Raw genomic sequence first — 25,000 nt, 5'->3', positions numbered from 1 at the left:
AGAGCCATAGATTTCTCCAAGTTTGAGCAGTGAGTTACCTGTTAAAGGGTTCCAGCCATTGGGGACTACGAAGGTTGATGAGCCGGGAAACACTCTTTCTTCCTACGGGGTTTCTTATGGGAGTATGAGTGAAAAAAAAGCAAAAAATCTTCCCTCCTTCACTTTCTCACAGAAAACCGCAAACAAAATCATCACCTTCGTAGTCCCCAATTACAACACCATCGCACAGTGAATAGTGAGAATTGGAATATTTCATCGCAGAGTGCTATCGTTTGTTTCCATCAACGGAGTTCCATCGACTACCGGCAAAGACCTCTGCTAAATGAGCAGGAAAATTCGAGCAGGAAAAAAGCTCACCTAAAGCGCCGCCTACACCTCATGGCACGAACTTCGAGCAGGAAAAAAAAATTTCCCGCTAACTTCACATTTTTGAGCTTTTTTCCTGCTGGGTTCACAATAGGACAGATCGGTGAAGTACTAGATTTGTAGTAATGAGCTGAATTTTAGTATGGTGAGAAGGTCAATAGGAGGCAATCAGTGAAGTACTAGATTGAAAGTAGTGAGCTGGATTTTTGTATGGTGAGATGATCAATTCTCCATTTCTGCAATGAAATGGTGCAAACACCGTAGGTTATATGATTTATTGGCTAATTTGATGCTATTTGAGCAAAAGTTTGAATAACTGTGTTGTTGTATTATTTTTTTCTGGAACTTCAACAACACAGTTATTCAAACTTTTGCTCAAACAGCATCAAATTAGTCAATAAATCATATAACCCACGCTGTTTGCACCATTTCATTGCAGAAATGGAGAATTGATCATCTCGCCATACAAAAATCCAGCTCACTACTTTCAATCTAGTACTTCACTGATTGCCTCCTATTCTCCGTTTCTGCAGTGAAATGGTACAAAAAGCGTGGGTATTATGATTCTTTGCCTAATATGATGCTGTTTGAGCAAAACTTTGGGCAACAGTGTTGTTGTTTTCTCCATTTCTTGCAACATAAACAACATAGTCACAGACAAACAGACGTAACACTTGCGAGATTTCCATCGACCACGCTTTTAACGATCATTTTAAATTTTCATAGTTGTGGCTTTCACAACCAGAGGCGCGCGCATCGTTTTTCTATGCGTTTGACGTTTCACACTAGCGCCTTCTGTTGACGATATGGCACAACACAGTGATTCGTGCAACTTTTCCACCAGGTGATGGTAGTGTGAACTGGGCGATGGATTTTCATGAAAATCGTTCAATGTGTTACGTCTGTTTGTCTGTGACATAGTTATTCAAAGTTTTGCTCAAACAGCATCAAATTAGGCAAGGAATCATAATACCCACGCTTTTTGCACCATTTCATTGCAGAAACGGAGAATAGAGCTTGCTGACGTTTATTCACCTTTCTCTTTCAAACATGTAGGCGGAATAGGATTTGTTGTCATCAGGAAAGGTTTCCCGATGAAAACAAATCCTATCCCGCCTGCAAGCTTGAAAGAGAGAGGTGAATAAACGTCAGCAAGCTCTATTGACCTTCTCACCATACTAAAATTCAGCTCATTACTACAAATCTAGTACTACACCGAACGTGCCTCATTCTGAGCTTTTTTCCCGCTAACTTCACACGTTGAGCTTTTTTCCTGCTGAGTTCACGTTTATAAACAAAAATTGAATTTAAATAGTTTTCAGCGTAAAAATCGTGCGTTGAAAGAAATTAGTATATATAATTTATCTACTATTTATAACAGGTATGTTTGCAATGAGCGAATTATTATAATTTGTAGATTAATTTTCCTTTAGGTTCCAGATACCCGAGATATCCAGAACAATGATGGGTGATAATTTTTAATCGTAGGAGAAAGCAGTCAACGATGAGTCTTCATGGGCAATACGAGCGTTGGCAAACGCGTCACTATTTTACTTCTTATTGCTTAAATAAAGTCTCGACTGAGGATGAGCCTGCTTCACAGGTAATGAGTATCTACCCAAGTTATAACCACAGATAACAGATGTTTATGCTAGTACAAATTTTTCGCAGAATCCTGTGTAAATGTTCAAAACGATATACGTTGGCTCCCTACCGCCATCTACTCAACTGATTGCGACATTACATCTAACTTGAATGCCAGAATAGTTCAAAGTTCCACTTTCATTCAAGATCGAATACAATCTTGAATGTAAAATTGCGTAGTGCATGCAATCTTGAAAACGATCACTGACTATCGATCACTGCGCCATCTCTAAATGATTGCCACATGAGTTTCAGCTGCTCGTTACATACAAAATGGCTGTTGAGCATTTTTACACACATTGCCAATATAAGCATAAACGTCTGTTATCTGTGTTATAACTGAAAGTTGTATTAGTCTATGACCATGTTTGCATTCATATACACTACCCGTCATAAAGTACGGACTCACAAAAAGTATTGCATCAATATTGCATCACCCTGACTCACCTCTAATATCTCTAAAACCAGATCAGTTACAAAAATGCCGCCTTCAGAAAAGTTGTTGCTTTTGGGCTCCTGAATAACTTTGATGAAGACAGCATATTTGTAAGTCCTCAGGTTTCGGAGATACCGAGTGTAGTGGCAATGTCCACTCGGTAAAACTACCGAACCCTCTCAAAGGGTTCTCAAACGACATTGAGCGTACTGAGTGAATATGTAATAATAAAGTTTAGTTCTCTAATGACTACGAACGTAACCGGTCACACATATAGTACATCCGAAATGTCTTCTTTTTATTTACTTTTTACGGATGTAACACCGAGGTGAGTCAGGGTGATGCAATATTGTTGCAATACTTTTTGTGAGTCCGTACTTATGACAAGTAGTATACTGCCGTGAATCGCATATCAGTCCCATCTTTGCTGGATTTCCTATGCAAATGGGACAGATATGCGATTCACGGCAGTATATGAGTACATAATAGCATGGAGTTATGAAAAGTGTAGGTATTAGCGTGGGACACAAAAAGACATTTTACTCCTGTACACTTTTTGAGTTCCATTTTGACCCCATATCAACTGTGCAAAATTTCAACTCGATCGGAGAAACTATATTTTAGCGCCAGCCGTTTTAAGTTTTCATACGATTTACTATGGGGAAAATCACTTTTCCAAAGAATAATCGCCACAGGTTGCCCCTTAACCCCTAAAAATAAATCGACGAATGATTTCTGTTGGAAATTTTGCGAGGAACAAACCCTCTGAAGACCGCAAAGCGATCTAAGGCATGTGGAAAATGTTATAGGACAGATCGGTGAAGTACTAGATTTGTAGTAATGAGCTGAATTTTAGTATGGTGAGAAGGTCAATTCTTCGTTTCTGCACTGAAATGGTGCAAAAAGCGTGGGTATTATGGTTCCTTGCCTAATTTGATGCTGTTTGAGCAAAACTTTGGGTAACAGTGTTGTTGTTTTCTCCATTTCTCATAACATAAACAACATAGTTATCCAAAGTTTTGCTCAAACAGCATCAAATTAGGCAACGAATCATAATACCCACGATTTTTGTACCATTTCATTGCAGAAACAGAGAACTGACCTTCTCACCATACTAAAATTCAGCTCATTACTACAAATCTAGTACTACACCGAACGTGCCCCATTGACTTTGACTGAAAACCGAATGGCATGCCAACGCTATTTAACATGTAAGATGTAAGGCACTGGCGTATAAAGCGCTTTGCGACGAAAAAATTTTCGGCTGCGCCGCTATTTTCAAACTACGAATACAATTGCTCATTACATTTTACAAAATATAAATGTCTAATCAAAAAAGGTATCATTGACCGTTGAAAACCCCTCCCAGAGACAATTTCTGGCTACGCCACTGATGTAAGGAATAACAATAAATAATAAAATCTCGTTATTTTATCGATCGGGTAAGGCTTAATAACTTTTTCCACGAATGTCGCATCGCTTTGCGGTCTTCAGAGGTCTGATTCCTCCGATTCCTCGTGAAGTTATCTACAGAAATCATTCAACTACTTATTTTAGGGATTAATGGGTGACCTCAAGCGATTTTTCTTTGAAGAAGTAAATTTTCCCCATAGACGAGTGCACCGATGAACTGAATTCATCGCGGTCCGAGAATTTCGACACTAGAGCGGGGCCGTTTCCAATCACAATTAAACGATTCTGATTGGGAATGGCCCCGCTCTAGTGTCAAAATAGACGAGTGCACCGATGAACTGAATTCATCGCGGTCCGAGAATTTTGACACTACAGCGGGGTCGCTTCCAATCAGAAGTGGAAGATTTCCAATCAGAATTGAACAATTCTGATTGGGAACGACCCCGCTGTAGTGTCAAAATTCTCGGACCGCAATGAATTCAGTTCATCGGTGCACTCGTCTATAGAACGAGTGCACCGATGAACTGAGTTCATCGCGATCCGAGAATTTTGACACTACAGCGGGGTCGCTTCCAATCAGAAGTGAGAGATTTCCAATCAGAATTGAACAATTCTGATTGGGAACGACCCCGCAGTAGTGTCAAAATTCTCGGACCGCGATGAATTCAGTTCATCGGTGCACTCGTCTATTTGCGGACCGCGATGAATTTGGTTCATCGGTGAATAAGTCCATAGGGATCGTAGATCTTCAACCGCGTGCAGCCTGCGAGTTCGCGGCCACCCACGAAGTCGCCTACCTCTACCGGGTTCTCTGCTGAATATTGTTTTCGCTATTCTTTTTTCCGACATTCGCACTACGTGTCCAGCCCACTGAAATCTGCCGTATTTTATACGTTTCACAATATTCGCATCTTCGTACACTTAGAATTAGGCCCTGTGGTTAAACTACGTAAACTCTTAGTAAGGGGCGGGGGGGGAGGGGGGTCTGGCCAAAGTCTGGGCTTCATACACATTTCAAAAACCTACAACGATAATTATTTTGGAATTATTTGACAGAAAAGATGATATTCTAGTAATATCAATCACGTTCGTGTTATTTTTTTCATTTTAATGAGAAAATAGTGCTGCGCAATGTTTGGAACCATTATTTGCGTTGTGTTCCTAATTTTTGCGCACTTTCACTAAATAAATACAGTAGACGTTCGGTCGGTGCAAACGGTTTAACTGCAATGCTTTTTAACTGCAAGTCCGGTAAGTGCAACAATTTTGCAGTTATCGCACCGCCATCCGTCAAAATGGTGCGCCATGTTAGCCCAAATGAACAGTCGGATGAATTTCACGTTCATTTTACGTCAGTTGATGGTTTGTTGACACTGTCAGGCGTTGCAGTTATCGGATTTTCGTTCGCTAAGTGAAACGTAAACATGTTGCAGTTACCGAACGTCTACTGTATTGCACGTGAATACATGACTTATGAACCATTTACATATTATGTAACACTAGTACTGACAATTTCATACCTCCCTCTCCAGCATGTAGTAGATTTTGTATAGAAATTAGTAGAAAAATGCATGAACCGTAGCACTATATGGCTTTCACTTTCTGTCTACAGCGTTACGTAGTTTGTGAACAGTCCTTCATTTGGCTTTTCCGGTGGCCAAAGTTAGCGCCGATTCAAATGTGACGTCCGCCATTTTTCAGGATGTTTAGACCCCCTGCCCCCTTTTGTCACGCTTTATCGCTTACCTAATACATGCATGGACTACTTTCTCAGACCCCCCCCCCGTAATTGATGAACGTCATTTTTGAATAACCCCTTATTGTGCTGCCAGTAACGGTTACTTCATTCACCGGGAAGCTTTTACATTTGATCTTCTCGAGCCACGTTTTGCATGATGGCCACTGAAAAATCCCTCCTGAAGATATATTGGATTGTTCACGCAGTAGTATGAAACGCAAACGAATTCAAGAACCCCTCCATCCCCCCTCCCTCCTAGGACAAAGTATTTTAATGATGATCAATTAACGACCCACTATCTGAACATCTTTAGTTTAATGCCAAAGCAATAAATAATAGTATTTTTGATGACTTTTTGTGCTATTCAGAGCATGCGCAAAGTTTGGCACACTGTGCGCAAAGTTAGGAACAAACGAAGATTTTGTGCGCAAAGGCGCAAAGTTAGGAACAAGCTACCTATAGTTTTTATATTTTAAGTATTTTTTTTGGTTAATAATATTATTTTTTCTCTAGTGCAAACTCAAACCTAGCCATTAGCCTATCGTTTATGATACGTAGTTTATGGACAGCGCCTTATCAATTTCCTAAAAGCCCTGTGGAATTCGTGTTGCAATTCCTAGTTTTTGGAATTATTTTGGAAGAATATCGAAACATCTGCTAGACATCCTGTAATCTGAGTTAAGGATTCAACCGATTTCAATGAATGCTTAAAGGCATCAGAGAGTTTAGCAAGCAAACCCGTGCAAATTTTCGAAAGCGCTTGATGGAGCTTTTAAAAGTATTTTTGGAACCTAATTTTTACATGTTAAATGTGGTGCATTTCCAAAAAAACACGATAGGAGTTCTAACTGAGTTTGTCGGCATTGTGGCAGACCTCTTAGTGAATTTTATTTTGAGATTTTTTCAGTATGAACATGCGAAATTTGCGATAAAATTGCAGCCACAATATCTGAACATCTGAAGTAGTTCTAACTAATAAAACAAAATTTAAGATGTCACCCTAATAATGTTCTAGGAGTAATGTCTTTAGAATATCCTAGTTGTAATTTTGACGTTATTTAAAAAAAATGTTAGTTGTTTTTCTCAAAGAACTTTTATCTAAATTAGGGAATTTTTGATGGACTTGTCAAAAGTTATTTCCAGCACAGCGTATCAGGTAGAAGAATTCTGAAGAAATACTGTAAATATGCCTTAAATCTATTGGAAAAAGTCTGGTGCAGTTCACTTGTTTTTTTTTTCTTTCTATTTTTCCACTCCACAGTGTTCGAAATCGATGATTTTACGATCAAAATTAAATAACTTTTTTTAGGTTGGTTCTAGAGGTTTGGCGTGTTCTACAAAGTTTTTCTGCATGTTAAAAGGCGTCTTTTGATAAAATGTAATAAATGATTAATCCCCCTAGAAGTGAGATAAAAAAAATATTTTTTTGAAATATTTTTTTAGAGGTTTGACGTCTTCGGCAAAGTTGTGGCCCATAATAAGAGAACAAAAATCGTAGAACATGTCAAAACTCCATCTCTTACGGTTTTCGAGATATGGAGCGTTTTGTGCGAAGTACCCCTAAAACTAGTTTTTTCAGTGTAGCTTTAACAGATAAAATCCTACAGTTTTGTGACCTTCTACAAACTTGTTCAGGACGTCGAATTACACATTTCTTCCGAAGATGTCAAGTCATTATATCGTAAAACAAAAAAGTTATAGGCAAATTTATCATATTTTAAGGTGTACTTTCACCTTAAGTAACTATTTCCGGCGCAAAATGGCGCAGATGGCTCAGTCTGTAGTTGAAAGATTAGACTTTTTACTATCACTTGGGGGTGGAAACCCTCGTGGGCAATAGTGGGAAAGGTGGTTTGAATACATGACAAAAACTAATTATTTTGCCTGTAATACAAGAAAAACAAATAAAAAATAATCATTTAGGAGCCCTCAGTAAGTTTTACTGCATTGCGTTATTTTCAGCAATATTTGACAACATTTTTGAGCATGATTTATTTATTTATTTACTTAAATTAGCGACACTTTACTCCAAAGTTGCATTCGTGTCGTTTTTGAGCATTGTTTTTACCAAACAAAATATTTTATTCATGATTTTGAATTCATATTGTTTACTATCAGATGGTCAGACAATTTCTGATAAAGTTACTTTAAAATTACCTGTTTGAAGTTTTTTTTTGGGGCAATATTCAAGTTAAGTAGCGCTAGAAATAGGAAGAAGGAAATATTAAACAGTTCAAGATGTGCATCAAAACACATAGTAGATTTTTTGTTATTTTTTCATGTATTTATATTTATATTTGTTGTTTGACTTTTCAACTACGGAATCAGTATCGGAAAACATCAGGAGAAGTTTTGATTCGTCCGATAGCAGATGAACAGCTTTTTCGGTAATCCACGAGTTTGACTTACAACTGGGAAGCAATAGAAATATATCAGTTATAAATCAATAAAATACAGGGGTGCCGAGAATAACGCGATAGTTTTTTTTTTTAATTTCAAACATTATTTTTAATCTCTTGACGTTAACCAATTACATGTTACGTCCCTTCATCTGCATCATGAGTTAATTGAAGCACTTTTCTTATTTTTAACAGTACTTTTCACAAAAATCGGGTTGAAAATAAAATTTTATATCAAATTGATTATTTGATATAAAAGATTAATTTATTTTCACCAGGAAATCGTCAAAATATGTATTGAAGAATGTAAAATTACAACTACCTTAATAAGAACTGCGAAGATATTTATCAAAACGCATTTGATTTTCTAACCACCGTAGCCATTCAGTTTTATGACTATTGAGTAGGTTGTCATTCGTTTGGGCATAGATATGTTGTTATAAGTTTGAAGAAATTCAATACTTTTATTTAGAACGAGCTTTAGTTATAACTCTCGGGAACAATATTTTGTTCTGATGTTTTAATGTTTATTGATAAAAACTCACTGGTTTTTGCAAAAACGTTGTAAAATATTGCCGGTAGAAACACAGTGCAGTAAAAATTACTGTGGGCTTCTTAATTATTATTTTTTTTTATTTATTTTGCTTGTATTACAGGCAAAATAATTAGTTTTTGTCATGTATTCAAACCACCTTTCCCACTATTGCCCACGAGGGTTTCCACCCCCAAGTGATAGTAAAAAGTCTAATCTTTCAACTACAGACTGAGCCATCTGTGCCATTTTGCGCCGGAAATAGTTACTTAAGGTGAAAGTACACCTTAAAATATGATAAATTTGCCTATAACTTTTTTGTTTTACGATATAATGACTTGACATCTTCGGAAGAAATGTGTAATTCGACGTCCTGAACAAGTTTGTAGAAGGTCACAAAACTGTAGGATTTTATCTGTTAAAGCTACACTGAAAAAACTAGTTTTAGGGGTACTTCGCACAAAACGCTCCATATCTCGAAAACCGTAAGAGATGGAGTTTTGACATGTTCTACGATTTTTGTTCTCTTATTATGGGCCACAACTTTGCCGAAGACGTCAAACCTCTAAAAAAATATTTCAAAAAAATATTTTTTTTATCTCACTTCTAGGGGGATTAATCATTTATTACATTTTATCAAAAGACGCCTTTTAACATGCAGAAAAACTTTGTAGAACACGCCAAACCTCTAGAACCAACCTAAAAAAAGTTATTTAATTTTGATCGTAAAATCATCGATTTCGAACACTGTGCACTCCTACAAAAAAGCAGGAAAATTCAGAAAATTGAATTTCATCTCATGAGCAGACACCCTTAATCTGAGATTTACATGACCAGGAAAGCCAGGGAAAGTCAGGGAATTTGATTTTCAAAATTGAGTCGACATCCTGTACAGCATCCTAGTAGAACCCTATTAAATTTTATTATGACTAAACATTTGGTTATCGAGATATCTTTCGAAGACTACTTGGGAGTTGTACAACTCAACTTTTTGGATTTTTTTTGACTAAAGTAAACTAACATTTTGACTAAACTAAAGTAATAGTAAGTAGTGTAAAGTGTGCGATGGATTTTCACGAAAATTGTTCTAGGTGTTACGTCTGTTTGTCTGTGATAAAAGTTTATATTTTCTAGAAGCATAACCCAACAAACATTATTGTTGTACAATAGATGAATAAGCCGCTCTCAAGCTAAATTTTGGAAATATTGGCTGATTAAGCTGTTATTCAACTGTCATTGATACTTGGGAAGAGCATACTTTATTTAATATGACATCATTTGAAATGCAACCATTGCAAACTTTCATCGTTTTTCAAGGGAGCTTACAATCAACGCACATCGTAACTCATAAGATGGTAGTGATGAGTTCGCCACCCAATTTAGTTTTCTCAAAGAAAACAATAAAAACTGTTTTTGTACCGACTCTATACGGATGATATGAGTTCCTTCATGTGGAGCCCACACAATACTACAGTATTCAAGTACGTAACACAAAGCGTTTTAATTGTGTAAGGGTCGTTAAGGTGAAACGTCAACAAATCCCATTGCGATTTTGCATACAAACTTTAGAGGCACAAATCTGACGAACGAGGCCTCGAACCAAGCCGCACTTGTTTATCCTAGCTTTGCAAAAAGAGGCAGCTTTTCCAAATCGAGCGCATTTGTTTACGAATTTTCAAGATTGGTGCTCTTGAAAACGTGAGTAGGGGTCCAAGTCGGCCATTGTGGCAGCCATATTGGTATTCTCTGAAGTTTCTCCTTAAAGGGCAAACTAAAACGTTTCATGAACCCAAGCATGTTTTTTGCCTTGTATATAGGGGATGGCCAAAATGTTTGGGATAGGCAACTTTTTTTCTCTCACAAAAAAGTTCAACAAGCTATAACTTTTCATAGAGCGCATCAAAAAATCTCAAATTTTGACTGTTTGTCAACCTATTATGTGTGCATCATTGGTACAAATTTGGGCTCGATTGATTAATATTTCGCAAAGTTAGAACCGTTTAGATAAAACACTATTTTTCAGACAACTCATTTTTGAGGTGTCATATCTCGGAAACCAGTGAACCGAATTGAATGAAATTTTGAACGTACACTAACAATATGTAAATGCTTCACAAACTATATGGGTACTTTTTAAACGTTGAAAAAAGTTATCATGGATTGACACTTTTTGGATTTTTCTTGAAAAAAATGTATTTTTTTTACATCAATGTCAATATATTTTAGTGTTGATATCCAAAGACTTTCCACTTTTGTTCTCAAGTTATCTCTAATCAGATATTAGAGCCTATTTAGATTGAAAGAAGAAAACATTTAGTAATTTTCGTGTGGTATTGTAAATTTGACTTATTTTCCTCTATATGTGTAAAAATATCAATCCGGTATAACTTAATTTGCCGTGAGAAAATATTTCATTTTATAACGCCGTATTAGGTATCAAGATATTGTTGATAAACGTTAAAAAATTCATTCAATTCGGTTCACTGGTTTCCGAGATATGACAGTTCAAATATGAGTTGTCTAAATAATAGTATTTTACCCGAACGGTTCTAACTTCGCGAAAAATTAATCAATCGAGCCCAAATTTATACCAATGATGCACATATATTAGGTTGACAAACAGTCAAAATTTGGAGATTTTTTGATGCACTCTATGAAAAGTTACAGCATGTTGAATTTTTTTGTGGGAGAAAAAAAGTTGCCTATCCCAAACATTTTGGCCATCCTCTGTATAATACTAGCTTTCCTGGCAAACGTCGTACTGCCTGATTATTAGGCTGTCCCTTATTGTTCGTTAGTGGAAAATGATCGTTTCAGCTAAGAAATGATCGTGTCAAAATTTGAAGTCCGTATCTCATGGCTAAGTGGTCCCTCAAGGGGCCTAAAGTTGTCAAAAATGGTATGGGACTAAAAAAACATGAATTTTTTCGACGAAAAAAATACGCTATTCTACTATAACCGATGATTTAAGGACCCATAAGGCCCATAGGGTCCTAAAACCAACGGTTTTAGTGGTATAGCGTATTTCTTTCGTAGAAAAAAAAAATCATGATTTTTTGATCCCATACCATTTTTGACAACTTTAAGCCCCTTGAGGGACCACTCAGCCACTTAGCCTTGAGATACGGACTTCAAATTTTGACACGATCATTTCTTAGCAGAAAACGATCATTTTCCACTAACGAACTTAAAACATTTCCAATTTTTGCAAAATAAGGGACGGCCTACTGATTATTATAGTGATTAACAAAGGTTAAAGTAATTGATCCGATCATGGAGGAGTTAAGCACTGGGTTCATGTTTAAATCACAATTGTATCGCCCCAAGCAAAGTTTTTACATGGATTGAATTGAAAATGATAAAATCCATCCTTAATATACGGGAAAATAACGAAATATTGCCACTTTGATGTTGTTATGAGCTTTTTTTTCTTTTTTATCTGAAAGAACATTGTGTTCCTAATGTTGCGGTATTTGTTCCTATTGTTGCGGTATCCCATTGAAATCATATGGGGTACCGCAACATTAGGAACACTACCGCAACAAAAGGAACACAGCAACAAACACATTAAGGAATATATATTTTTTAATAGGTTTTTGGGCAAATCTTAGGCAAACAAATGGTGCAATCTTACATCTATTTAAAATACCTTTTGGTAAAATTTCAGTCGAAAAGGTGCTCAATTGCCATTACCGCAACATTAGGTACTACCACAACGATGGGAACAATTACCCTAGTTTTGAGTCCAGAATAACACCTAAATCTCTAATCTGGTTGCATCGTTCTACACTTTTTTCACCTAGGGTTATTGTTTCAAGGATTAAATTAAATTTTCTTGTGAACGCAATTTAATTACAATTTTTTAACATTACGTTCTAAAAGATTTTTGTTACACCAGTTAAAATAATGCTCATTTCATTTTGAATATACTGATGTCAGATGCTTTTCGTTTTTCCATGAAAAGTTTCATATCGTCAGCGTATATGGAAAGGCGAATTCGCTTAACAACGTATTCAACATCGTTCACAAACAGAATAATTAATAATGGATCTAGATGCGAACCTGGTGGAACTCCGGATGATATATTTACTGTTTTGGATAAACTCTCCTCAATTTTTACATTTTGCGTTCTATTTGTTAAGTATGCCTCGATCCATCTCAGAAGCATAGGATTGAAACTTAATTTAGATAATTTAAAAATCAGCAAGTGAATGTTAACTCTATCAAATGCTTTACTAAAATCAGTATATAAAGCTTCAATGTAATCTATTGGCGAACATTTGTCAGAATATTATTTTCCTACACATATACAGTCAGTTTTTTTTACGCGGGGGATACGTACCGCGTAAAAAAAAAACTCAGTTCAAAATCCAAAAAACCGCGTAAAAAAAGTCTCACCATTTCTCGACGAATCATGCAAAAATAAGACGAAGAAATTTTTTTTTGTATGGAGTTTTCATTTACGCGGCCGCGTAAATGAAAACCGCGTAAAAAAAACCTGACTGTAAAATTAAACATTTGAATTCAAACGTAAAGCTAAATGTCCTTTTTTTTTGGCGTGTAGCACATTACCCTTACAGCTACACTTGAATGACCATACTATTTTATATACATACGCCACCATCCTGTGGAAGCTCATTTGACATGAAATATTTCGGCATGAGAGGTCTAAAGCTCGCGATAAAAAATCATAGTATATGTTAAGGCGCAATATTTAAATTGGAATGTACTAATGTGCAATTTCCCAGTGACCTCCAAATCTAATGGTATTATTTGAAAATGCATTTGAAAATAAAAGAAAATCTCTCCCCCAAAACTGACCAATGCTAAAAGAGGATAAAACCCAACTGCACAGCATTCGGGTGCAATTGCGACTTAATAGCTAATCCCATTTTGAATCGCGAATGCGTTTCTATTCTGGTGGAGTACTTAGTCGTGATCAGACGCATTTTCGCTAAGTGATCAGGCAATTTCAAAAGTGTGAAGTCGAAGATTAAAAAAGAAAACTTTAATTTATTTCCTAACTAAACTCGAAGTAAGTAACCGCGAGTTATGTTTAGATTAAATTATTTAAATGAGTTTTTCCTAGGTTTTTAGTTGAATTTTTTGAGTCGTAGAATTAGAACGAAAATTGTGGAAAGTGAACGAAAAGGAAACGTATTATCAGGTAAGCTAGTGCAACCATTGGTGAACCAAATTAGGAGTTTAAACTTGGATTACGTTGTTTAGGCGTTAGTGGCCCAACAACGTGGGCGGCCAGTGCAGGCTTATTGTGAACCACTGCAGAGGGTGGTATTTTTCCACCTCCCACTCGATCCGCAATCAACAATCTGTCGGATAACCCGAGCCGACCAAACCAGTTGCTCGAAACGACGTGGTTGTTGTCCCGGCTAAGCACGTGTTCGCTCGTCGCGTAAAGTCGTGAGGCGTAGAGCTAAGCAACCGAAGCTCGGACTCCACCAATACCGGGGACGCATTCACCCCGATGTCCAACGCTCACGCACGAGTGAATCGGTTTTGGATCATCTCACAACGCCGCAGTTTCATGCCTTCCAAGCCTCTACTTGTCGTCGGATGAACGCTACAAAACACCCGCCGAGGGAGCTACGCCTGTAAAGACAAGGTCAGATTATATGGTTCACCAAATAGGGCCTGTATAGTAAATTTAGGCAAACACAATTTTGAATTTAAAACCCAAACATGACGTCACACTCTAGTTTCACCTGAGAGCGAACTTGAACTAAAATTCTCAGAATTTGGATTGTGAAACTCCAAAAATTCAACATTTTTGTAGAATAGTTTTTTTTAATGAATTCGAATCAATAAATGAATAAATCAAATTAGTTCGAGTTTAGTTGTGACTTCCCCAGATACGGTCGTCACTTGTTAGAATAAATTCAATTTAGGGTTAGTTCTTTGGATTGAACGGCTTTGCACCACTCCGTTTTGGGGAATTTGGAGATTGGAATTCCGCTCAAAGAAATACCATCAGGTTGGGATCTCTGTTAGCGTTAAAGTGAACCGTTATTCTGAAGAAACTGTTTCAACCTGCCTTGAGAAAGGCAGTCTCATGCCGGGGTACTCGCAAATGAGTTAACGGTCCTTCGAGAACGAAGGTGGCGCTTAAGCCGTTGACTTGGCAAACAGAATTAATTGTTACACATTAAGATGATCCGATAATGTATAATCATCAATTTTATCTAGGCGCGATACCATAATTTTAGATTTTAGCATGTGATTGTACAACATCCTTTTGCATACTATTTACTAAATTCATTCCATATCGACCGGAATCTCACTAACAACTGCACAATTACACAGATGTGAACAATAGGCTGAAGAAATGCACAGGCAAATGGTTTGGCACTTAACAATACAATCATTTCTCCTGTAAACTTGTTCATTAATCTATGGATCCGTGGTCACAATTACACAGATGTGAACAATAGACTATAACACAATACGTATTGTCGATGCTCGCCTAATCGGTGTATGGTGAAAACGCTGGATCAAATTGATTTCATTTTAGTCACTTTTTTGCGAATCCGATCTTTCATAGTTATCCTCGTCGCCACTTTTATGTATTATGGTATCTCATCAATTTTTGTATGAGTCGTCACCAGGGATGGGAACACTCACTTTTAAAGATTTACACTCACTTGCCATTTTCTCAGCTCAGAAGCGTGCAATCAAGAAACGATGTATGGACGACTTTTGCATTGTGGTTTTGTCTAAAACTGCCGAACAGAGTAGGTGTCGCACACGCATACCAAAGTCGTGACAGAGTTGTAAAAGCGACTCTCCACGAGGTGAGTGTGATTTACATTCACCTCGTGGAGAGTTGCCTTCGCAGCTCCCTCACGACTTCGATATGCGTGTGCGACCCCTACTCTATTCGGCAAAGTTTTAGATAAAACCATAATGCAAAAGTCGTCCATACATCGTTTCTTGATTGCACGCTTCTGAGCTGAGAAAATAGCAAGTGAGTGTAACTCTTTGCAAGTGAGTGTTCCCATCCTTGGTCGTCAAATTATGCTTAACCCCCTCCCTCCCCCTAAAAGCGTGGCGTAATTTGTGCATGGCCCCAAATTGTTACAGTAATGTCAAGTTTGATAAGAAATTCAGCATTTACTACCAACATTGACAAAGTTTCTTCAAAATCTAACCTGTACCTAAATATAAAGTGCTGGAAGAAGAAGTAGTAAATACGGTCGTTGTGTAATATGTACCGTCGTTCGGGATGACATTAAGCCTAGAGAGTGACATTGGTCCATCGATCACACGGATTCAATATACAGGTCGGACTCGATTATCCAGAGTCAGATTCTGATGCTTCTCAAACATATATCTGAAGAAGGGAATGCTTTTTAAAGCTGAAGCTTTGACATGTTATCAAGCCAACTTTGATTAGTAATCAGTCAAAATTTTAGCATCTTACAGCATTCCGTTACCAAGATATTATTTTACGAAGCGCCACAACCCGACTCCGGATAATCGAGTCTGACCTGTAAGTCAGAATATCTGACGGTGGATAAAGTACATATCTTAGAATTTTGTATTCTAGTAGTTCAGCACACAATGCATTCTCATCGTATTCTATACGTGCGAAATAGGGACCCAATGTCACCCCGCTTTGGCCCAATGAGACCCCGCACGACGGTACTGGAAATAATTCTTCATATTTCCTTCCCAAATCCAATTGTTTGATCAAATTATTAACGTTATATCTATGGATACTAGACTGGTTCAACAAAGTCGATTTTTCAGAACAAAGCTTTTTCGGTTTCTTTTAGCGCCCAAAGCAACTGTTCAAAATTTGGGAGCGAATTGAAATTTCTATGAAATTTCCCTGAGCTTGGATTATATCTTCCAGGAAGCTTTGATTTCAGGCATGTGGTCGATGTGCTTTGCAGTAATGATTGGAATAGCTGAATGTATAATCAATGGCAAACAATTCTGTAAAAATCAGATCTTCAAGTCATCGTCATCTGATATAATTATACTGATCATGATGCTGCATAGTATATCGAACATTTGTCGAAGTCATTTATGTGCCGGGAAAATATAATTCCAAGTTGGTGAGAATATTACAAACTGAGGGAGGGTAATAGGCCCAGTCAGACCCCTGAATATGGGCAATGTGGGTTAGTGTATGGGAATGCCATTGAAGGTTTGTAATATTCTCCGAGGCTTTCGAAATCCAACAGGGCGCGTCCCCGGGTTGCAGATAGGGGGAAAAGGGAGATTTTTCGCATTTTTAGTGTAATCAGCCAATGTGTCATTATCTCCTATGGTGTTGTAGTGCGAATGAATGATCTCATTCTATGGGAATTCGAACCTTGTAATGTATTGTTTATTAGCTTCAATTTTCCAAGCTTGACAAGGTTTTGAAGACAAACATGAGATGAGAGAATTGCCTAATAGGGAAGTCACATCAGCAAAGCTTTTACATATGCAAATGCTATCCATGGGGTCATGTCTAGCATTTAATATGTATGGCAATGACTGGTTCTTACCTAGCAGGGGTACTACAATAGACTGGCCCACATTTGTATGGCGAGAAAGAAAAGTTGGAAAAATTCACGGGGCACCCTCGAGAATCGTGCCTTTGGATAAGAAGAACAATCTGTGAAAGATTCAGCTCAATCGGTTTAAAACTGAGTTGGCGCAAATGAGTTGAAGGTTTGTATGGGATGTTCAGTCCAAAGATATGGGAAATTGGATGACCTCCAGTCTCTCATACAGCACGCCGGTTTGGCGAGTTCGATTTGACTCAGAATTGAAAGAATGGTAGCTGATACCCTAAGGAACAACTTTGTAGAAGACCATATCATGATAAAACATAATTTAGTTGCGGTTTCAGCTAACGAAAGCAGGATGAGGACATCTTCCCCCGTTTACTCTCGGTTGTTACATGCAGCACGTGTTTGTCGGTCGAAGCTTGCGCGCTACATCATAGGCAGCTATGTTATTCTTCATTGTTTCGGTACCCGCCCACGTGCGTGAGCAATTGAACCACGCGGACAATTCGATTTAGGGCTTAATTGGGGATAATATATTTTCCAGAACTGAAGGAACATTTTTTCCGGGTGACTGGTGAGTCGGTGAAGTTGGAAGTTTCCGTTTGTTAATTGACAAAATAAACGATCGGGCGTTTTTTTCTTTCTATGGCTTGCTTGGCATTTTGAGGATTATTGTTTTTTTTTTGGTTTTGGAAGGTATGCGATTCACTATTCAGCCTTAAAATTATTTTGCATCTGAATAGCATTGATATTGTCGAGTCTGTACCAACACCCTAATCCCTCACCAAAATACCCTTTTCCTATCCCATGGCGTTTATGTGGTCAGCAAAGACTATTCTGCCATTACCCCTCCTTATCATCGGCTTTGGACTGACATACGCTCTCATGGTCCACTGCACGAGTTTCTGCTGGCCTGCTTACTCTCACACGAAATTTGACGTTTGAGCGGTGTCGGCACCGCTCAAACGTCAAATTTCGTGTGAGAGTAAGCAGGCCAGCAGAAATTCGTGCAGTGGACCATTGTCTCACCAAATGCTGCAAAATGAAAATGAAAATGAAAATGAATTGAAATTTCTATGAAATTTATTATGGGAAAACGTGCTTTTTGCATTTTTCTCTTAAATTGAAAGTTTTCGTCTAAAACGATCTAATTAAAGACGTTGAAGTATAGCCTAGGATATGCCGAACTTTGCCGAAAACCGCAAAATGATCCGACATGTGTAAAAAAAGTTATAACGTACAGATTGCCTGGTGGTGCCTAACATTTAACATGTAAAGGAATAACATCAATAAAAATATCTCAATTGTTGGCCTAAGTTACCAGGCGAATAACTGTTTTCAAAAGCGTCGGATTACTTACGATTTCCTTAAGGACTGTATCGGAAATTAACTATAAGCGTTCACAATAGCCTAACAAATAATCTGTTAGAAATGAATATAACTTTATAACGCTTAAGTCAGGGTCAAAAAATCGCCCCTAAGCATGCTGGTAAATCTGTACATGGTATGGTTATCGTAGAGCGCTATCGACTGAAATTCTGTATAACCGGGGAAGTTTTTCGGCTTCGCGAGTTCTAATTCCCTGAAGAAGGTGTAATAAACACCGAAACGTCGGATGAAGAACGATAATTAGTCGTTTGATTGCGTTCGATGACTACGAAGCCGAAAAACTTCCCCGGTAAGGTTATCGTGATGGACAGCATGGACAATTTGAAAAATGGTTAAATGAGTCTAATAGCTAATAGTCACCTACAGTATGGAAACAGAAACAAATGAAAGAAAGTTTATGTAATTATTTTAATTCGGGATTGTTTTGATTTTTCTCAATTCTATCAAAAAATCTAATTTACTATTTCAGAAATTTCAAAAGTTCATCCAGCACAAACTACCTCGCAAGCAACCACGAAAATTGGATGCAGTTGTACTACGAAACACAAAGGAAACTTGGAGGATAACGTGCCTCTGGAGTCGGCCATCTGATACGTTAATGGCACTCTGAATGTATGGTAGTAGAGCAGAAAGACCCCAATGAAGCGTAAAGGCTAATAAGGACAGCGATAAACTGAATAATTTAACAAAACGGCTGGACGTAAAATGGAGGCAGAAAAGATATAAACAATAGTTGCGCTGTATGGTGAACATGGAAAGCAAAAACATCAGCTCAGGCCAATTTGCCAATAAACAGGTAAAACACAAAAAGAGAGACATTAAGGTGAAGATATAACGAAGCCATACCTCGAATTTTCAAGAGAATTAACCCTTAAAACCAAACCACAGATGGCACAGAAATGTTGATCAATTCAACATTCGCTGATGGTGATTATTCGATCAATTTTTCATTACAATATCAAATTGTTCTTCAGATTTGCACTCTTGAACATTCAAGGTGTGGCTTCGTCATATCTTTATCATGAAGAAACATCTTTACGAACATCTCGGTAAACATAATGTTGAACTCGCTCCATTGCGGCTAATTCAAACATATTTGGTACATAATTGTAAATTTATCAAAAATAGAGCTCACGAATAAGTTCTAATATTCAAGTAGGTATAATGAATTCATTTTAATTTTTGGATGCATCCCATGTGAGTGTGATTTGAGCAGGAAAAATATTTTGGAGCGCCACGAAATGTGCACCTCAAACTTTTTCAGGCTTGTCCCCACTGAGCGCACGAAAATTATGCTCTTTTGATTTACACCATTATAAATTTGCAATCTTTCCTGCTAGAGGAATAATGATAGGTATATCTTCAATGTAACTTCGAACTGCCAAAAAAAACAGTTTCTTTTTAACATTTTAAATTCGCAACATTGCAGCTAATTGAATTATTTAAAGCTTTCTTAAAACATATTTGTTACATTATTGAACAAAAAAATGCATAACAATATAATGAATTCATTTTACATTTCAGATCACAAGCGGCGTGCGCGTTTCATTGCCCCGCGCGAATGTGATTTGAGCAGGAAAAAAATGTTCTGGACGGCTGCCATATGTGCGCCTCACTCAAAATGCTCAAAATAATCAGATCCTTTTATAAGTTTGGAGTTTTAATCATTGCAACTATTGGAACCACTAAACACTTTGTTTAAACACTCACTAAACTAAATAGTTTTGAGATTCAACAGAGAATTCTTCTATACGAATGTATTGTAGAACCACATTTTGTATTCGCAGCATTGCAACTGATAGAATTACCAAAAGCTTCGTTTAATTTTAAATTTATCAGTTAACACTTCTTTACAAATGATACCTAGAAGAAATAAGTTTTATATTCAGTTTTAATGAATTTATTTTACATTTCAGATCACAAGCGGCGTGCGCGTTTCATTGCCCCGCGCGAATGTGATTTGAGCAGGAAAAAAATGTTCTAGGCGACTGCCATACGTGCGCATCACTCAAAATGCTCAAAATAATCAGATCCTTTTATAAGTTTGGAGTTTTAATCATTGCAACTATTGGAACCACTAAACACTTTGTTAAAACTCTCACAAAACTAAATAGTTTAAAAATTTCACAAAAAAATCTATCTCACGAATGTCTCATATAACAACAATTTGCATTCGCAGCATTGCAACTGATAGAATTACCAAAAGCTTCGTTTAATTTTAAATTTATCAGTTAACACTTCTTTACAAATGATACCTAGACCAAAAAAGGTTTTATATTCAGTTTTAATGAATTCATTTTACATTTCAGATCACAAGCGGCGTGCGCGTTTCATTGCCCCGCGCGAATGTGATTTGAGCAGGAAAAAATTGTTCTAGGCGGCTGCCATATGTGCGCATCATTCAAAATGCTCAAAATAATCAGATCCTTTTATAAGTTTGGAGTTTTAATCATTGCAACTATTGGAACCACTAAACACTTTGTTTAAACTCTCACAAAACTAAATAGTTTAAAAATTTCACAAAAAATCTATCTCACGAATGCCTCATATAACAACAATTTGTATTCGCAGCATTGCAACTGATAGAATTACCAAAAGCTTCGTTTAATTTAAAATTTATCAGTTAACACTTCTTTACAAATGATACCTAGAAGAAATAAGTTTTATATTCAGTTTTAATGAATTCATTTTACATTTCAGATCACAAGCGGCGTGCGCGTTTCATTGCCCCGCGCGAATGTGATTTGAGCAGGAAAAAATTGTTCTAGGCGGCTGCCATATGTGCGCATCACTCAAAATGCTCAAAATAATCAGATCCTTTTATAAGTTTGGAGTTTTAATCATTGCAACTATTGGAACCACTAAACACTTTGTTTAAACACTCACTAAACTAAATAGTTTTAAAATTCAACAGAGAATTCTTCTATACGAATGTATTGTAGAACCACATTTTGTATTCGCACCATTGCAACTGATAGAATCGCCAAAAGCTTCGTTTAATTTTAAATTTATCAGTTAACACTCCTTTATAAATGATACGTAGACCAAAAAAGGTTTTATATTCAGTTTTAATGAATTCATTTTACATTTCAGATCACAAGCGGCGTGCGCGTTTCATTGCCCCGCGCGAATGTGATTTGAGCAGGAAAAAAATGTTCTAGGCGGCTGCCATATGTGCGCATCACTCAAAATGCTCAAAATAGTCAGATCCTTTTATAAGTTTGGAGTTTTAATCATTGCAACTATTGGAACCACTAAACACTTTGTTTAAACACTCACTAAACTAAATAGTTTTAAAATTCAACAGAGAATTCTTCTATACGAATGTATTGTAGAACCACATTTTGTATTCGCACCATTGCAACTGATAGAATCGCCAAAAGCTTCGTTTAATTTTAAATTTATCAGTTAACACTTCTTTACAAATGATACCTAGACCAAAAAAGGTTTTATATTCAGTTTTAATGAATTCATTTTACATTTCAGATCACAAGCGGCGTGCGCGTTTCATTGCCCCGCGCGAATGTGATTTGAGCAGGAAAAAAATGTTCTAGGCGACTGCCATACGTGCGCATCACTCAAAATGCTCAAAATAATCAGATCCTTTTATAAGTTTGGAGTTTTAATCATTGCAACTATTGGAACCACTAAACACTTTGTTAAAACTCTCACAAAACTAAATAGTTTCAAAATTTCACAAAAAAATCTATCTCACGAATGTCTCATATAACAACAATTTGCATTCGCAGCATTGCAACTGATAGAATTACCAAAAGCTTCGTTTAATTTGAAATTTATCAGTTAACACTTCTTTACAAATGATACCTAGAAGAAATAAGTTTTATATTCAGTTTTAATGAATTTATTTTACATTTCAGATCACAAGCGGCGTGCGCGTTTCATTGCCCCGCGCGAATGTGATTTGAGCAGGAAAAAAATGTTCTAGGCGACTGCCATACGTGCGCATCACTCAAAATGCTCAAAATAATCAGATCCTTTTATAAGTTTGGAGTTTTAATCATTGCAACTATTGGAACCACTAAACACTTTGTTAAAACTCTCACAAAACTAAATAGTTTAAAAATTTCACAAAAAAATCTATCTCACGAATGTCTCATATAACAACAATTTGCATTCGCAGCATTGCAACTGATAGAATTACCAAAAGCTTCGTTTAATTTTAAATTTATCAGTTAACACTTCTTTACAAATGATACCTAGACCAAAAAAGGTTTTATATTCAGTTTTAATGAATTCATTTTACATTTCAGATCACAAGCGGCGTGCGCGTTTCATTGCCCCGCGCGAATGTGATTTGAGCAGGAAAAAAATGTTCTAGGCGACTGCCATATGTGCGCATCACTCAAAATGCTCAAAATAGTCAGATCCTTTTATTAGTTTGGAGTTTTAATCATTGCAACTATTGGAACCACTAAACACTTTGTTTAAACGCTCACTAAACTAAATAGTTTTAAAATTCAACAGAGAATTCTTCTATACGAATGTATTGTAGAACCACATTTTGTATTCGCACCATTGCAACTGATAGAATCACCAAAAGCTTCGTTTAATTTTAAATTTATCAGTTAACACTTCTTTACAAATGATACCTAGAAGAAATAAGTTTTATATTCAGTTTTAATGAATTCATTTTACATTTCAGATCACAAGCGGCGTGCGCGTTTCATTGCCCCGCGCGAATGTGATTTGAGCAGGAAAAAATTGTTCTAGGCGGCTGCCATATGTGCGCATCACTCAAAATGCTCAAAATAATCAGATCCTTTTATAAGTTTGGAGTTTTAATCATTGCAACTATTGAAACCACTAAACACTTTGTTTAAACTCTCACAAAACTAAATAGTTTAAAAATTTCACAAAAAATCTATCTCACGAATGCCTCATATAACAACAATTTGTATTCGCAGCATTGCAACTGATAGAATTACCAAAAGCTTCGTTTAATTTGAAATTTATCAGTTAACACTTCTTTACAAATGATACCTAGAAGAAATAAGTTTTATATTCAGTTTTAATGAATTTATTTTACATTTCAGATCACATGCGGCGTGCCCGTTTCATTGCCCCACGCGAATGTGATTTGAGCAGGAAAAAAATGTTCTGGACGGCTGCAAGGTGTGCGCCTCATTCAAAATTGCCAAATCGCTTTATAAGTTTGGAGCTTTAATCATTGCAACTAATGGAACCACTAAACAATTTATTTAAACATTCATGAAACAAAATTAACTGAAAATTCAGTAGAAAAATCTTCTTTACGACTGCCTCGTAGAGCAACATTTTGATTTCGCACCTTTGTAACTGATAGAAACACTAAAAGCTTCGTTTAAATTCAAATTCAGTAGTAAAACACTTCTTCAAAAATGATACTTAGAACAAATAAGCTTTATATTCAGTTTTAATGAATTCATTTTAAATTTCAGATTACAAGCGGCGTGCGCGTTTCATTGCCTCGCGCCAATGTGATTTGAGCAGGAAAAAAATGTTCTGGACGGCTGCAAGGTGTGCGCCTCATTCAAAATTGCCAAATCGCTTTATAAGTTTGGAGCTTTAATCATTGCAACTAATGGAACCACTAAACAATTTATTTAAACATTCATGAAACAAAATTAACTGAAAATTCAGTAGAAAAATCTTCTTTACGACTGCCTCGTAGAGCAACATTTTGATTTCGCACCTTTGTAACTGATAGAAACACTAAAAGCTTCGTTTAAATTCAAATTCAGTAGTAAAACACTTCTTCAAAAATGATACTTAGAACAAATAAGCTTTATATTCAGTTTTAATGAATTCATTTTAAATTTCAGATTACAAGCGGCGTGCGCGTTTCATTGCCTCGCGCCAATGTGATTTGAGCAGGAAAAAAATGTTCTGGACGGCTGCAAGGTGTGCGCCTCATTCAAAATTGCCAAATCGCTTTATAAGTTTGGAGCTTTAATCATTGCAACTAATAGAACCACTAAACAATTTATTTAAACATTCACTAAAAAAATTAATTGAAAATTCAGTAGAAAAATCTTCTTTACGAGTGCCTTGTAGAGCAACATTTTGATTTCGCACCATTGTAACTGATAGAAACACTAAAAGCTTCGTTTAAATTCAAATTCAGTAGTAAAACACTTCTTCAAAAATGATACTTAGAACAAATAAGCTTTATATTCAGTTTTAATGAATTCATTTTAAATTTCAGATTACAAGCGGCGTGCGCGTTTCATTGCCTCGCGCCAATGTGATTTGAGCAGGAAAAAAATGTTCTGGACGGCTGCAAGGTGTGCGCCTCATTCAAAATTGCCAAATCGCTTTATAAGTTTGGAGCTTTAATCATTGCAACTAATAGAACCACTAAACAATTTATTTAAACATTCACTAAAAAAATTAATTGAAAATTCAGTAGAAAAATCTTCTTTACGAGTGCCTTGTAGAGCAACATTTTGATTTCGCACCATTGTAACTGATAGAAACACTAAAAGCTTCGTTTAAATTCAAATTCAGTAGTAAAACACTTCTTCAAAAATGATACTTAGAACAAATAAGCTTTATATTCAG

General features: G+C 36.5%; 1 long non-coding RNA gene across 1 annotated transcript; it reads left to right on the top strand.

The window, feature by feature from the left end:
• Positions 1-1,604: 1,604 nt before the first annotated feature.
• Positions 1,605-24,979, top strand: LOC115258762 (uncharacterized). Its single transcript, XR_003893813.2, has 4 exons — positions 1,605-1,747; positions 1,800-1,969; positions 18,909-19,235; positions 19,964-24,979. It is a non-coding gene; the product is annotated as an uncharacterized LOC115258762 (long non-coding RNA).
• The last annotated feature ends 21 nt before the right edge of the window (positions 24,980-25,000 follow it).

Source organism: Aedes albopictus, unplaced genomic scaffold, assembly GCF_035046485.1.
Source record: "Aedes albopictus strain Foshan unplaced genomic scaffold, AalbF5 HiC_scaffold_432, whole genome shotgun sequence".
In the NCBI taxonomy this organism is placed as follows: Eukaryota; Metazoa; Arthropoda; class Insecta; order Diptera; family Culicidae; genus Aedes; species Aedes albopictus.
This window is presented reverse-complemented; position numbering and strand designations above follow the sequence as displayed.